Raw genomic sequence first — 15018 nt, 5'->3', positions numbered from 1 at the left:
TCACCAGAGTGTACTCTACTATAAACATGCTCATTTGTAAAGCCTCTTCTTGTGCATGCATAGCATTCATTTAGAGATATTTAAATGGTAGGCTGAAAATATCTGGGGTTGACTTTTCTGTCACTGTTTATCCTCAGGTAAGAAGGACATCAAATTCTGTATTGTCTCTCTATGCTGTTTTTTGCATACCTCTCCATGTTTGCTTTTCTATTTGCCTAGTGTATTATGTTATCACCTCATGCATTGTATGTGCCCGTGTCGCACTGTCAAAAACCTGCCTCCAGTCTATACTGACTCCCATGCTTATAATACCAGTAAAGCCGATACTTCACAATACAACTTTTCTCATTACTCCTGTTCTTAATATTTATCTATGAAACATCCAAACCTCCACCCAAACGTTTTAAAATTCTGGTGTCATGACTCTTATATTCTAGTAATTTTGCCAGCCATAGGAAGATGAGATAATTTTGTTATTCATATAGAATTGGGAAGTGCTATTTTAAAAATATTTCCATGATATTTGCCATCACCAAAATCACGTGCAGCTTGTGAAGCATTCACCTTTGAGACTTATTGTTTCCTCTTACTTTTTATATCTGCAATTTAGGGCTAGTTTCCAGGTGGACTTGTTGCTTCATATTATATAGAAAAGGTCAGAAGATTGGTCCCAGTCCCTCAAAATAATCACGTCAGATAGTCTACTGGTATGAATCGCTGCTTTTTATTATGCTTCTGCACAATTGAAAAGTTAGTGTCCAAACCCTTTATGTTTCTGGACTTAGGTATTAGAAATTCCCAGGTATGTTTTAAAACAGAGAAATATCTATATGTTATACTCTATCATTTCATCCTTTAAAAATTAATATTTACTCTGCAATCATATTTTAAAACAGTATGCTTTGCTAAAATATTCTCATTGCCTTAAGGATTTCAAAGATTTTGCAAATAAAATACTTAATCATGAGCACAGCATCTCTAACCAAGTTCCACCTTATAAAATCAAGCAAGGCACAGCGTACGTTATTACAACTCAAGGCTAATTGAATAGATACTTAAATGACAATTTAAGTAATTTGAGTAAAGGAAAAAAGACCTAATCAGTCTTCAAACTCCTGTCTTTAATGGTTAAGACACAAATTCATGTAAAAAAAAAAAAAGTACATTTTATTTTTACAGAACAGGTAGATATGTAAAAGGCACAAACATAGTAAACTCACCTTATATCTTCTGGTATTTAAATGTCAAAAACTTCTTAACATTATATATAAAAATCCAGTTTATTTTCTATTTCATTACTTTTGCTTTTTTTCATAAAATTCCAAACACTTTATATACTTGTTGAATATAGTGAATTTGAAATACATACAAGACTTTTTTAAACTTTCCAAGTACTTATTTTTGAAAAACTGAACTTACAAAGAAATAGTCTGACAATGTTTTAATCTTATTTTATGAACATTACTTGAAGACTGATGTTTTCTCTAATTTATATTAGAAATTAAAAACCATTGTACCAAAAACCATTATATCCATTGAGGGCAATCTGTATTTTGTTTCATTTATTATTTTCTTTACTTAAAAATCAAAGAGCCCACAATAATTCTGTGTAATGTTTATTCAAACAGGTGTATAACAATCTAAGTGTAATCACAAGATAATTACTAATTATAATTAAGCCCTCAACATCTCCTTAGGCTTTTTTGTTATACTCCTGAACTTAAAGTACCGAATATTTTTTTCTGCATACATAAAACATAAAATATTATCTATCTTGAATTGGCTAAATACTTTAAGATGAAAGTCTGATAAAATCACGAATCTCTGGATCTAGCTTTGCATGACGTGGAGGCATGCACATTCTGAAGATTCCCAGATGCCATTGGCTGGCTTTTTGCATGTGTGTGCCAGGAGAGGGGCTATGGCAGTCATTTCGATGTTTGTAATTTTCATCTCTGCTGGTAGTTGATGGACTTCAGTGAGAAGCTGGAACCATTGAATCAGTTCACAATGAACACTGAATGCAATGAACACAATGAATGCTTTGAGGATTAAATACAGCCTTAATTCCCAAGGGTTTATTCTGAGGAAGGCAGTATTGTTTTAATTGTGTTAGGTAATGAAAATTGTATATGAACTTTAATAAAAGAAATAAACGTGCTTTTTAAAAATCTAAAACATGTGCTTAGGTTGCTAATGTTATATACAGTTAATTCATTTTGAATTTAAAACAAAATAAAACAAAATGTCAATAGTTTTCAACTACCAATAGAGTCTCAGTACAGTGTTTAAATAAGCTAAGAGATGTGTGGATTTTTTTTCTAATTATTTACGAAGAAGACACAATGATACAGAGATAAGCTTTTTAAATAAAATATTTTATTGCTCATAATTCCTTCTTTGTTACTGTTTAAAACATTTGCCTTTTTGTTTAAATGACTGTAAATCAAGGAAATAATTTTTTTATTGTCACAATTATTGTGGCACTTTTTAACTTCTAATAACCCTAATAATCATTATGTCATAAATACACATTGTCTACAATTTCTTCCCATGGCACATAGTGGAAATGTTTGCACCATTTAATGAAATAAATAAAATGTAAACAGTCACGAGACAAAAATTTATAATGTTGGACACTTTCATCTATTTTAAACAATGACTTTGGATATAGTTAACTACAGAAGGTGTGACATTTACTATTTTTCAGGTTGTTTTCCACATTGGCTCCATGGAAATCCTTAGAAATTCTCAACGCAGAACTCTTGGCTACTGATTCCAGATATCTGTCTCAAGGTGGAACAAAGTGTACATCTGCTTTATCACTCAAATGACTCATTTTATAAGTGAAGTTATTATTTGGTTTCTTTCCTATTAAAACATACACACACAAACATATGCATGCAAAGATTTGCAAACAGATTATTTTGTGCTTTTGGTGATTATTTTATCATTTTAATGGGCAATAACATGACATTCATAATATCGAATGATACTATAATTGCCCCTGAGAACCAAAGTAAAATATATCTTATCATTCTCAAAAAAATATATTAATAGTGTTAGAGTAGGATATAGATAACATCAAACTCCAAACATTGATTAAGTGCTCTTATCTTGTAATTGCAGCTCTTCCTCTTGTTGACTGGAACATAGACAATTACTATCATCTGCACCATCCCCACCTTACCTTTATGTGTAAAATAATTGTTATATTTTTATCATGCCATTGTAATCAACAAACTGTATCACTTTTTAAAATTGTACCTGAGGCTAAATATAATTTACAGCCTAAAATTGTAAATATATTAATACATTTACAAGTCTAAGCAATTTCTCTCTTACTTAAAATGATCCAAAAGTCTTACATCAAATAGTTTTTGTTTTTGTTATCCTGATATTGAATTTCGTTATCTTGATATTGAATTTAAAACATGATCTGGTCTTGTATTCAGAAGTTCTAGGTATAAATCTTGGTGTCAAAAATTGTAAACTACTAACCTTGAGCATATAACTTAAAATTTTATATATTAGTTATATCCTTTTAACATGGTGTAACAACTATCAACCTAACAGGGACTTGAGGTAAGAATTTAGTTAACATTTCATAAGTTCTTGCTATTATATTCATCACATATTATTTGTTTAATAAAAGATATTTATTATTTTGTTTGATTTTCTAGAAAATTCAAAAGTCAAACTCAAAAAGTTGACAATGAAAACAACAGAAATGTATCAGAAATATGAAGAGTGGTTTCTAAGATCTGATATGGCAGAATATTCTAGAACCAATTTATGTGTCTCTCTCTATGAGCTCAGTTCCAATTACCTACCCAGGTTTCAGCCACCTGTGGCTGTTTTCTAGATGGTAAAGTTGCCTGACCTGTGGTTGTTAAATCTTGGCTGCCACCTGTGTTACCCACCACCACACACTGCCACACTGCTGGTTTTTTAACCTTCCCCAGAGATGTGAACAAGGATCAGACCTGGCATCCACTGGGCCTGTTACAATGTGAGGCCATAGCTCTCAGCCTAAGTCTGACATACCTAGAAAAAACAAAAATCTGGCTATGCCAAAGTTGGCCTAGAAGGGTCTATTAACATCATTGTGTTGATGGGTTAATGCCCCCTGGGACAAATTTAGGAGATGGGAGACTGGGAAGAGCCAGAAAACAAATGTTCTCATTCATCTTTCTTCCAGCAACTTTTCTAAACTGTCCTGGGTTCATATGGTCTTTCTGGGAATGTTTTTGCTCTTTTCAAAAAGTTGGAAGGCCACTTCTGTGCCATCTTGCACTAGAGTTCCTCATTCCTCTGCCTCATTTTCCTCCCCCTTTTAATTTTGCTTCCTGGGGTTGTGCTGCTTCTCCAAATATAACAGTACCTCATAAAATTTTCCTCAGGCATTTTTGATGGTTTGAATTGTTTTAGTTAATCTGAATTAAGACTGAAAATATTGGAAATATTAGAAAATATCAGAAATCTGACTGAAATAAACTCAAGTCCTAACCAAGAGACTCACTGATTTTTCCTTTATTTCATGCATTTTGCTCTCTGTAACTGGCTCTGGGTCCACAAAACAGAATTAATTAAATAATTCTTTCATTTGACACTCATTAATTTATTCATTTTTCATATATTTTCCAATTTATATTATATTACAGGCACAAAGTAACCAGAGATCTTGTGAAACCTTATGCAAACTCATTGCTTAAGGACTAGGCAAAATGGCAAAATTACTTCATTTAACCCTGTATATCAATAATTTCTAAAGCTGTAATTGAATCAATATTATTCATTATACCCTTCATGAAAATTCTTCCAGGCTGAGTATATTCATTAAAACTCTTCCAGGCTGAGTGCAGTGTCTCACGTCTGTAATGCGAGTGCTTTGGGAAGTCAAGGTGGAAGGATCACTTGAGGCCAGGAGTTCAAGCCCAGCCTAGACAACATAGTGGGAAACTGTCTCTACAAAAAATTTAAAAATAATTTGTCAAGCATGGTGATGTGTGCCTGTAGTCCTAGCTACTCAGGAGGCTGAGGTGAGAGAGTCACTTGAGCCCAGGAGTTCCAGGATGCAATGAGCTGTGCTCTGCCACTGCACTCTAGCCTGTGTGACAGAGAAAGACATTGTCTCTAAAAAATAAAAAATATGTAAAGCTCTTTGAGACAATAGAAAAGGTGGCATGCATTTTAGCATAATTGTAGTCAAAACTAATAATATTTTGACTGACAATTCAAAAATAAAAGTAATGTTAAAGATTACCTCTTGGCCAGGTGCAGCGGCTCACGCCTGTAATCCCAGCACTTTGAGAGGCCGAGGCAGGCGAATCACGAGGTCAGCAGATCAAGACCAGTCTGCCCAACATGGTGACACCCTGTCTCACACAAAAATACACACACAAAAAAAAAAAATTAGCGGGGCATAGTGGCACGTCCTTTGGCCCAGCTACTCAGGAGGCTGAGGCAGGAGAATCGCTTGAACTTGGGAGGTGGAAGTTGTGGTGAGCCAAGATCCTGCCACTGCACTCCAGTCTGGGTGACAGAGAGAGACTTAATCTCAAAAAAAAAAAAAAAAAAAAAAAAAAAAAAATTACTGCATAATGCTGTGGTCCATTTTTTCTAAAAAAAAGTTAGGGATGTGAATTGCACAATAATAATATATGAGATATATGTTTACTTTTAACAGGCAAATATCAGATTAAAAACTATCATGTTCCAGATATGTGTTTGTAATTTTAGTATGTAAACTTCTGAATGCATTTCCACATCAATATAATATGCATAATAAATAAGCCACCAGATGGTTCAAAATGAAAACAAAATTATTTGTATGGATAATTTTATTGTAGAATGCAATCTGAGATGGCAGGAAAATTTTTTTTTTTTTCATTTCAGAGTGCAATTAACAGGGCAAAACTTCTTTTTCTCTGATTTGTTCAACTGCCAGGCAGTAGATCATAAATTTCTCATGATTTCATTGATCATAGCTACGGTAGGTGAAGCCAGTGACCTGTGCACGATAATCTACTCGATTGGCATAAAAATGTCATAGAATATTTTTCATTCTGAAGTGTCTAGTTTTTGATAATGCATAAGTTATATAAAAACATATATTAAGTATAATGTATGTATATTAGGTACATAAATAATGTGTAATAGTGTATGTGATGTACCATCCATAGAAAAATTATATATTTATTCTATAAATATATTGATATCCATTCTAAAAATATATTGATATCTATTTATTCTATGGATGTTACCAACACAAAATCAATTCTATAGATTGTAAAAATATATATATTTATAATATTGCAAAGGTCTAATCTTTTCTATTTGGTTTTGTTTGTGCACAGCATTACAAAATTTTTTTAAAAGAGAAATTTATACACTCTTGGATTAAGAGATCATAGGGCAGTCATATTGGTAATAGCTAGAGTGCTTATGACAATGGCTAACATTGGGCTTAGGTCAAAAAACCATAATAGGACTCCCGCTTTTTAAATGTAACCACATGGTTGGCTGTGGTATTTATCAATGTTTTTTGTTTGTTGCTTGGTTTGGTTTTAATGGAAGAAATGATTATGTAGGAATATATCGTAGAAAAATAGAACAAATAGAAGACACATTCAGGTAAACTGCATGAGTGTAGCAAACCACAGGGTTTGGGATTATAGGAAAACATCCCACCCAATATCTGCTTTTTGAATATTTGATTCAGGTAAAATAAAGAGAAAAAGTTAATTACATGTTTACCACTCTCTTCCCTCTGCTAAAAAAATTGACATAGTTACTGGTCCCAAGGACATATACTGAAAAACCAGACTGTCAAGTAATATATGTGTATATTTACTACAAAGTCTCTATCACACATATTGTCCTTGATACTTGGACTTTAACGAAGAAAAAAACAAGTTTTGTGTCCGGCCACTACAAGTATTGATTGGAATCACTAGATAAGCTCTTAAGCTACTCTAAATTTAGCTTGACAGGTATTTAAAGCTGTTTGGGGACCATTTACTGAAGAACATGTTAGGAGAAAATATCTGATGCAGACTATATATTCAGTTTATGACTACATAGTTGCATATTCTGACTCTCTGAGCAAAGTGAATTAAAATATTTAAGCTACTTTGCATTTCCATCTCATCCACCAGGTGTTTCGGCATCCTGCAGGAGCTTAAGGACTCTCTTTGTATGTACTATAAAGTTTAAGTATTATACAGCTGCGGATACACTTGTTTTCTTCTTACTCATTCAGCTAGGTTTCTATCCTTTCCCTAAATGCTGTAATTGCATCAGGCATAAGGGAAGTAAGAAAAAAAACATTAAATGAAGCAGTGTTCTGTATATTTGTAAATGTAAAACAGATGTGCAGTAAATATTGTAGGCTTGAATCAATGGGGCACCATAAAAATACAAAGAAATGAAAGAAGAGATATAATTTGTCAGTGATTTTTGCTAAATATCTCATTAGTATGGAGAAGCTACAGATTCCTTACAGGATTTAATGAATAGCTTTTCACACGTGGTTTTCCTATTACTCCTGAGCAGCAGCTAGTCAGCACACTATAAATACAAGCAAAAGTTAGCAAATAAGAGATAAACACATTCATAAAATATTTCACAACATTTAAAATATTCTTAAAAACTCTAAGGAAGTTTAAAGTAAAAGTAGGAAAGTATTTTTAATAAAAAAATTTCATAATTTTCAAAAATATTACTCTTAAACCATTAAAATAATATAACTTACATTTCAAGTTCTTGTATATAGATAACTTCATGATAGGAAACATATTAATATAAAAAAAGTTGTTATATTTTAGAGAAAAAAAATAAGTTAAATATTCTGTGTTTCCCCAAACTGTCTTTTGTCTTTGCTTTTCAAAATCTAATAATGGCATCTCCTTTTGTTGAATAACTCAGGATCAACACCCTTTTTTCTCTCATTATCTTCATTCAGTCACTTTGACCTTTTGAAGCTAGACCCAAACAACTTACTTCAAAAGCTTCTGACATTCCATTTCCATTAGTTGAGATATTTTTAATCAATTGCCTGGCTTATTGTAATAATGTCTTAATTATTTATCTCCCCTATTTGTTTTCTTTCAACACAAAATCACACTAATGATCATCATCTGATTAATATTCTTAAACATACACTGACCAATGTTTCTTTGCTAAAAAATCTTTAATTGCTCTCCATTTCTACATGAGTTTTAACTCTTTTGCCCTACATTAACATACATTCTCCAGCTATCACAAATGTTTCCAATATGATAACAGAATTTATAGATTAGACACTCTGTGAAAAAGTAAGTAATTATTATTTGCTGAACTAAGTCTACTTTTATGGACTTAAAATATTTCTCAACCAAATTTCTATATAATCCTATTAGATCATCACTACTTAATTTTTTACTTATTCCTTTGTTTAGACATTATTTTTTCAATTTTATATTTTAAGTTTATCAGGCTAATTTTACTATAGTTTTAAAATTAGGTATAAGATTGATGTATTAAGTTTTATTAGGTTGGTGCAAAAGTCATCGTGTTTTTTGCCATTACTTTTAACATATAGTTTGGGTAATATATATAGTATTATATATTACATATGTTGTAAGTTCAGTTAAAAATTTTAAAAGGAGTACAGGGTTGTTATATCCTAAGCTGTTCTGACTTACAATATCTAGAGGTTCACCTTCCTTAAAATTGGGTGCTTTAAAAGAGCCATTGTATTACATGTCACAATTTGAATTTATGAGCCAGGAATGTGGGCAGGGCCCTACCTGAGTACTTTGTTCAATGTGGCATCACAGAAAGTCACACAGTGGACCTTAGCTACCTGATGGTCCAACCTGAAAGTTCTAAGCCTGTTTTCCTCATATATATAGTGCCTTGTTGAGGATGACTATAAGGTTTAAATCAGATGGAACTGTTAGCCAATGTGCCTAACCACTCCCTTTCCCACATATCTCAGGGTAATTTGACATCTTATATTGTAAAGTAAGTATTAATGAGAGTGCCAAGAAGCCTATATAGAATATGCTAAGCTTCTTATGATCTAGTCTTTGAAGTTCAAAACATTACACCTGCAACATTTTATTGATAAAGCCAGTCATTTAGGCCTAATGAGATTGAAGGGTCGGAGGAGAAGAATTAGGCTCCACCTCTCAGTAAAAATTGTACCAGAAATTTTGTGTTACCATTAAAATACCTCTGGGAACAAAGTATTAATATTTACATTTCTCCTGCATGCAATATTCCTCTTTTATAAGTCCTCAGAATCTTTCATCCTATTACAACATTTCCTCAAAGTCCAGTATCTCAGGCTCTAAATTCTCTGATTTAAAGAGAATCAATGAGTATCGTTCCATAAATATAATTATTCTCAATCTTCAGAGACAAGTTACCTACAATCTTCTCGTGGGTGCATACCTGACCTCATCATACAATGATTTCTAATAAGCATAACTTTCATTAACACCAGATTAAAAAGTAAGAAAATACTAGGCAGTCATTGATCTGCAGCAATTCTAAAATCCTGTGGGGCACATGTTGCCAATTAAAGGAAACTCTAGGAATGGTTCTTCAAGTTACTTGATTCTACTATAGACTTTGTCCTTTTTCCTGAGACCTTCTTATTGTTTTTCTGAAGGAAACAACCCATGAAAGAAATAATCCAATCAAGTAGACTTCTTATGTTACTTCCCACCCATAGATGTTTAGGGCCCCCGATGCTTGTTTTAAATTTGAAATTTATTTATCTCAATAAAATCTGGTGTTATTTTTGTCAATATGATTCTTTTAAAAACTCACAGGGTTCCTCTGAAACTTATTGGGGTTCACTCTGTTAGAGGATGACATGTCCACAATCCCTTTGAGACAGGACTCTCTCTGACATAGTGTAAGAATTAGATTATTGTGAGACAATTACCTTAAAAAACTTCTGAAAATATTTTTTGCTTTATTTATAATGTTTATTGCCACAAAATATTTGTTAAGGCTTAATACAGAATTGCCCAGAAATACTCTTAATATGATCTTAACCTTAGTCCACTTCTTATTTTGAGAGCCTATTGGCATCTAAAAAATTTGGAAATATTTTTTCTTATAAAATCAGTCAAGGTCTTTTTATTTATCTTTCTTCTAAATTTGTCTTGAAAGCTGAACTGTTTAATTTTCTATCTCTTCTCTCTTTCTTCACATATTTTACACAGCTAAAACAAACCAGTTGGTATTTTAAACCAACTGCTTGGATATCTCCATAGCCAAATCTAATTATTCATTATTTACATTTTCTATTTACCACATTACTGCAAGTGACAGAATTGCTATAAATGGTCCCACTACCTAACAACGTTCAACTTTATTTTTTTTCTACCAGCAACAGTTGTCTTCTTTCCTTGTCAACATTTCCAATAGTCTCATAACTTTTCTTCTTCCACAACAGTCTCCTTAAGATATCCATTTTTACTTACAATTCACTTAAGACTTTACAGAATCCGTATCTCAACACAACAAATCACACAAATTTGCTACCATATTTACTTTACAATGTAAAGTATGAATTCAAAAAAACTCAGACTCCTTAATTGTTCTTCAAATATTCTGTCACTGGATAGGACCCCCAGGAATCAGACTCTGAGGTGAAGGCAGAAGGATTATTAAGAAGTGTTTTTGAAATAAACATCTGTGGAAAGGAAAAGAAGGAAGCAAAAATTAGTGGAGGGAGAAGTTGAACTGTGATACAATATCAACCAATGCTTCAGATAACCCTTCATAGTTCAGAAAATGGTTTGAATCTTGATATGGTTTGGTTCTGTGTCCCTACCCAAATCTCATCTCGAATTGTAATCTCCATGTGTCAAGGAAGGGACCTAGTGCGAGGTGAGTGGATCATGGGGATGGTTCTCCCCATGCTGTTCTCATGATGGTGAGTGAATTCTCACAAGAACTGATGGTTTAAAAGAGTGTGGCAGTTCCCCCACACCCCTCTCCTGCCATCTTGTGAAGAAGGTGCTTGCTTTTCCTTTACCTTCTGCCATGACTGTAAGTTTCCTGAGGCCTCACCAGCCATGCAGAACTGTGAGTCGATTAAACCCCCTTTGTTTATAAATTACCTAGTCTCAGGTAGTCCTTTATAGCAGTGTGAAAATGGATTAATTCAAATATTTTTTGCTACTGCTAGTTGAAGAATGAAGCCAAGGGTTATCTGCCAGAAACACTACCGTCAACTGTGGTAATAAGTTATTTACTCCTGAAATAAGTACTTGCAGCCCACCACATGTACACCATTCAGAACATATCTACTACATAATTTTTCTAAAGAGACAGAAGTGCTACTCTATCAAATACTCAGCAATTATGATTGAAAAGGTAATAATAAACTAAGGCAGCAGGTATTAAAAGTGCAACATCTTTTTTCAGAATACATATAATTCAAAACATAAAGTAAGATTTATAGGTTCAAAAATTAGTATTTCTCAGTCTATCATACTAATTGTGGTATCAATTACTATAATGTACCTACCTAATGTATTTAAAAATCCTTTATTCATGAACTCCAGTTAAGTGAGGTGGTGAGGAATATTGGATTTTTTTCCTTATTGGTATTAAAAAACTGCATTAAGTATTGCTGTATATTACTTTTGCTGATTTATCTTTTTAAAAAGTATAAAGATAGTGATCAGTACACAAATATAAAAAGCATTCTTAAAATGTTATTTTGTTTCCATCTGTTTTCTATTTATCAAGTCTCAGGTGTCTAAGTAGAGAGTTGCTGAACATAAACAACTGACGTAGATTGTACATTGACTAGATGAACTGTGATATTAGTCAATTTATATAGTATATGAAGGAAAAAATTAAAAGTTACAATCTGGGAATGGTATTATTACTTTTTGTTCAGAGAAGTGGACAAATATTTTTTTAAGAAAGCACTAGTGTAATTTCACATGTGACTCTACAGTAGCCAAAGAGTCTTATTACAAATTTGTGTAAGGGACTGAAATATCTTTTGGGCAAGAAGACTGTTGAAAAAAAAATCAATGTGATACTTTAGCTTGTTAGAGGTAAAAACAAAAATAACATTCTAAGGAATAAAAGCTAACTTGGTATATACTATCAAATTATAACTTTCTTTTGTTTATAAATACACACGTGTGTGTTTTAAAATTAGAAAGTGAGGTTATTTTAAAATACTGATAGTGATATAACCAATTAACTGATTGCTCTTTACAGTGTAATTTTTTGTATTTTACATCTTCAGCTGTAATTAATGTTTTTAATGTCATTATAAATGTTAATTTTTCAGTATGATAAGTGGTTTAATTTTGAAAATACACAAAATACTTTGCAGTTAAATGCAGAGAATAATATATCAAGAATCCAACTATATCTCTCTCACAGTCTAGTGAGAGAGAAATACAGAAGCAGTAGTGGACTTTGTTTATGTATACTACTAGGGCCCTGCACATCCCTCCACCTTTCCTTCTCTAGGCAACTTGTTCTGTTTCCTGGCAGAATGGCTCATTTCCATAGCTGTGAAGACTCAGCCACCGATGCCACAATGGTTCTGCAGACCTAGGATTCTTAGTTATGTTCAATAACAAGGAAACTCAGTGTGTACTCTACTGCGGGAGGGGTGCATTGAGGATGATGCATTGGCTTCCCTAATGGCTGCCAGGAAGGGTCAGTTCAAGAACCTAGAAATTCAGGGAAGTTAAGATCCCCTAGGAGACACTGACTAGTGAGAGGCTGCATTCCAGAAAGATATGAAAGTTAAACCGATTGCCCCTCCTCTCTCGTGTTTGGAGATGCAGGGATTCCATGTGGTCTCACTGGAGATGTCCCACATGATCTATCATTAGCAGGGTTTTGTGAAGCTATGACCAGCTCATTAGTGTGTCATCATACATATATATATATATATATTTTTTTTTTTTTTTTTCTTTTCCTAGTTCACTTTCTTCTCACTCTTACCTGTTTTCTTAGGAATTCAGACTAACAAAGGCAGATAATCAGAATATTTCTACATTTCTTAAAAATGACTGCTTTGAAGTAAAATTCTGCCTTACAATTTAAAATTCTTGATTCTTTTATTTTAAAAAAGCACCCCTGCTTTGTAGCCACACACACACACCTATATAATTGTATCAAACTACAATTGCGTATTTCAAGCAGCTTTTCTAGCTTTCAAAAAGCATCAATAATCATTTTATTATAATTCTTGTGTGAAGTAGTAAAAGAAATTATATTCACTGTAGACAAGAATCTTTAAATATTTAAATGAGTAATATGGATGTTTCTTTTATGATCATAACCTACTTGTATAAACTTGTAACCTATGTGAGATCAGGGAAGCTGCTAACCTTAATAACTGTTTTTTTGTGCCTAAAAATGTGTCTGGCACATAGTAGAGACAATACATTAAATCAATAAATAAAGCAGTTTAAAGATGTGATGTCATATCAATGACTTCAATTCTTATTCACTGATTGTTTCCATTAATCAAGCTTTGTTTTGAAAAGTCAAAACAAATGATCTATCAGTAATTCTATTTTGGTTATTTGGGTGTTTGATTGATTCACATTGAGGTTAATACAAATGTGAACAGTATTACGGAGAGTAATTACTACCTTCTTATCACATTCCTAAAAATACTGATTTTAGAAATCTTAGTATTATTGACTTCCATAAAATTAGTTCTTTCTGTGCTGAGAAATGACATTTCTAAGTTTGTTTCTTTCTTGAATTTCTGTCCATAGATTATAAGACTTCTACTCAATCCTGAATATGTGACTTTTAGGCAAACTAGGTCACAAAACTTTTGAGAGTTACCACCATGCATAACAATGTTCAGCTATTTCTCAAATTCAAAATTAATGTAACAGGGTTAAATGCAAATATGCTTTAGAAAAAAAAACATTTTTAATTAACAGTTTAATAATGAATGATGATAAAATGACACCTATTTTTTATTTCCCCGAATAACACACTGGCGGTCCTGTTTTTCAAATCTAAAAATCTTGTCATTTGATAAAAGTACTCAATTCCTTAATTGAATTTGTGTCACTTCACTGAAAGGAGATAACTGTAAATTAGAGAGCAATATTAAAAACAAAGCATGATGATTATGTTGAAGTTTTAAAAGTTAATATTCATTCAGAGTTTGAAATATAGTTCATTTTTATAAAGGAAAGCTATTAAGCTCTATTCCTTAAATGTTTTATTTCTGCAAATAAATTGAATTGTTATATGCAAATAGACACTCAGGTATCTAAATTAATACATGTCCTTAAGTCGATATACACAAAATTATTTTTAACTGTACACATAAAATTTTTCACATAAGCTCTAGATCATTTGTAAGGCATATGAAAATCTTTCCACAAGTAATAATTTTAAGTGCAAATCACAATCATTATGCCAAAGGAAATAATATCATCTGAATATATTATTTTCTTATAATTTATCATGATGCTGTTTTTAATCATTGATTTAAAAGTTCAAGGAGCAGAGCACATTGACTACCTGTATTTATGACACTTTCCCAACATCATTGAAATAAAAGTAAGGGGATTTTTATCTGTAAGAAAACAAAGGAAGGAGGGCATAATCCCATAGGAATAAAGTGAATGAGAAAGGAAACACGTGTAAATAATAAATGTTAATCCATGTTGGGGAAGATGGATGTCAGCTAGAGGAATGATGACTTTCTTAGCAGACTGAAAGACCTACAACATCATGGGCTGAAGGGAGAGTTGCCTTAGAGAAATAGTTGTTTGCTCATTGGATTCCTGAAAAGTACAAACAGAGCTTAAAGTTACCAGTCCAGAGGTATTGTGGAAACTGGTAGTGAGGCTGATTTTTTAGGGATTTAGTTAAAGTAATTTTGTAGTCTGGCTAGAAAAGCTGGCATCTCTCTAATTTCTATTTTATAGGCAAGGAACAGTGAACTGACATTTTCTGCAGAAGAAAGGGGGTGGACTCATCATTTAATGAAACTACATA

Source organism: Macaca nemestrina, chromosome 3 (assembly GCF_043159975.1).
Source record: "Macaca nemestrina isolate mMacNem1 chromosome 3, mMacNem.hap1, whole genome shotgun sequence".
In the NCBI taxonomy this organism is placed as follows: Eukaryota; Metazoa; Chordata; class Mammalia; order Primates; family Cercopithecidae; genus Macaca; species Macaca nemestrina.
The sequence above is the reverse complement of the archived record's forward strand: the minus strand, read 5'-3'. Positions refer to the sequence as shown.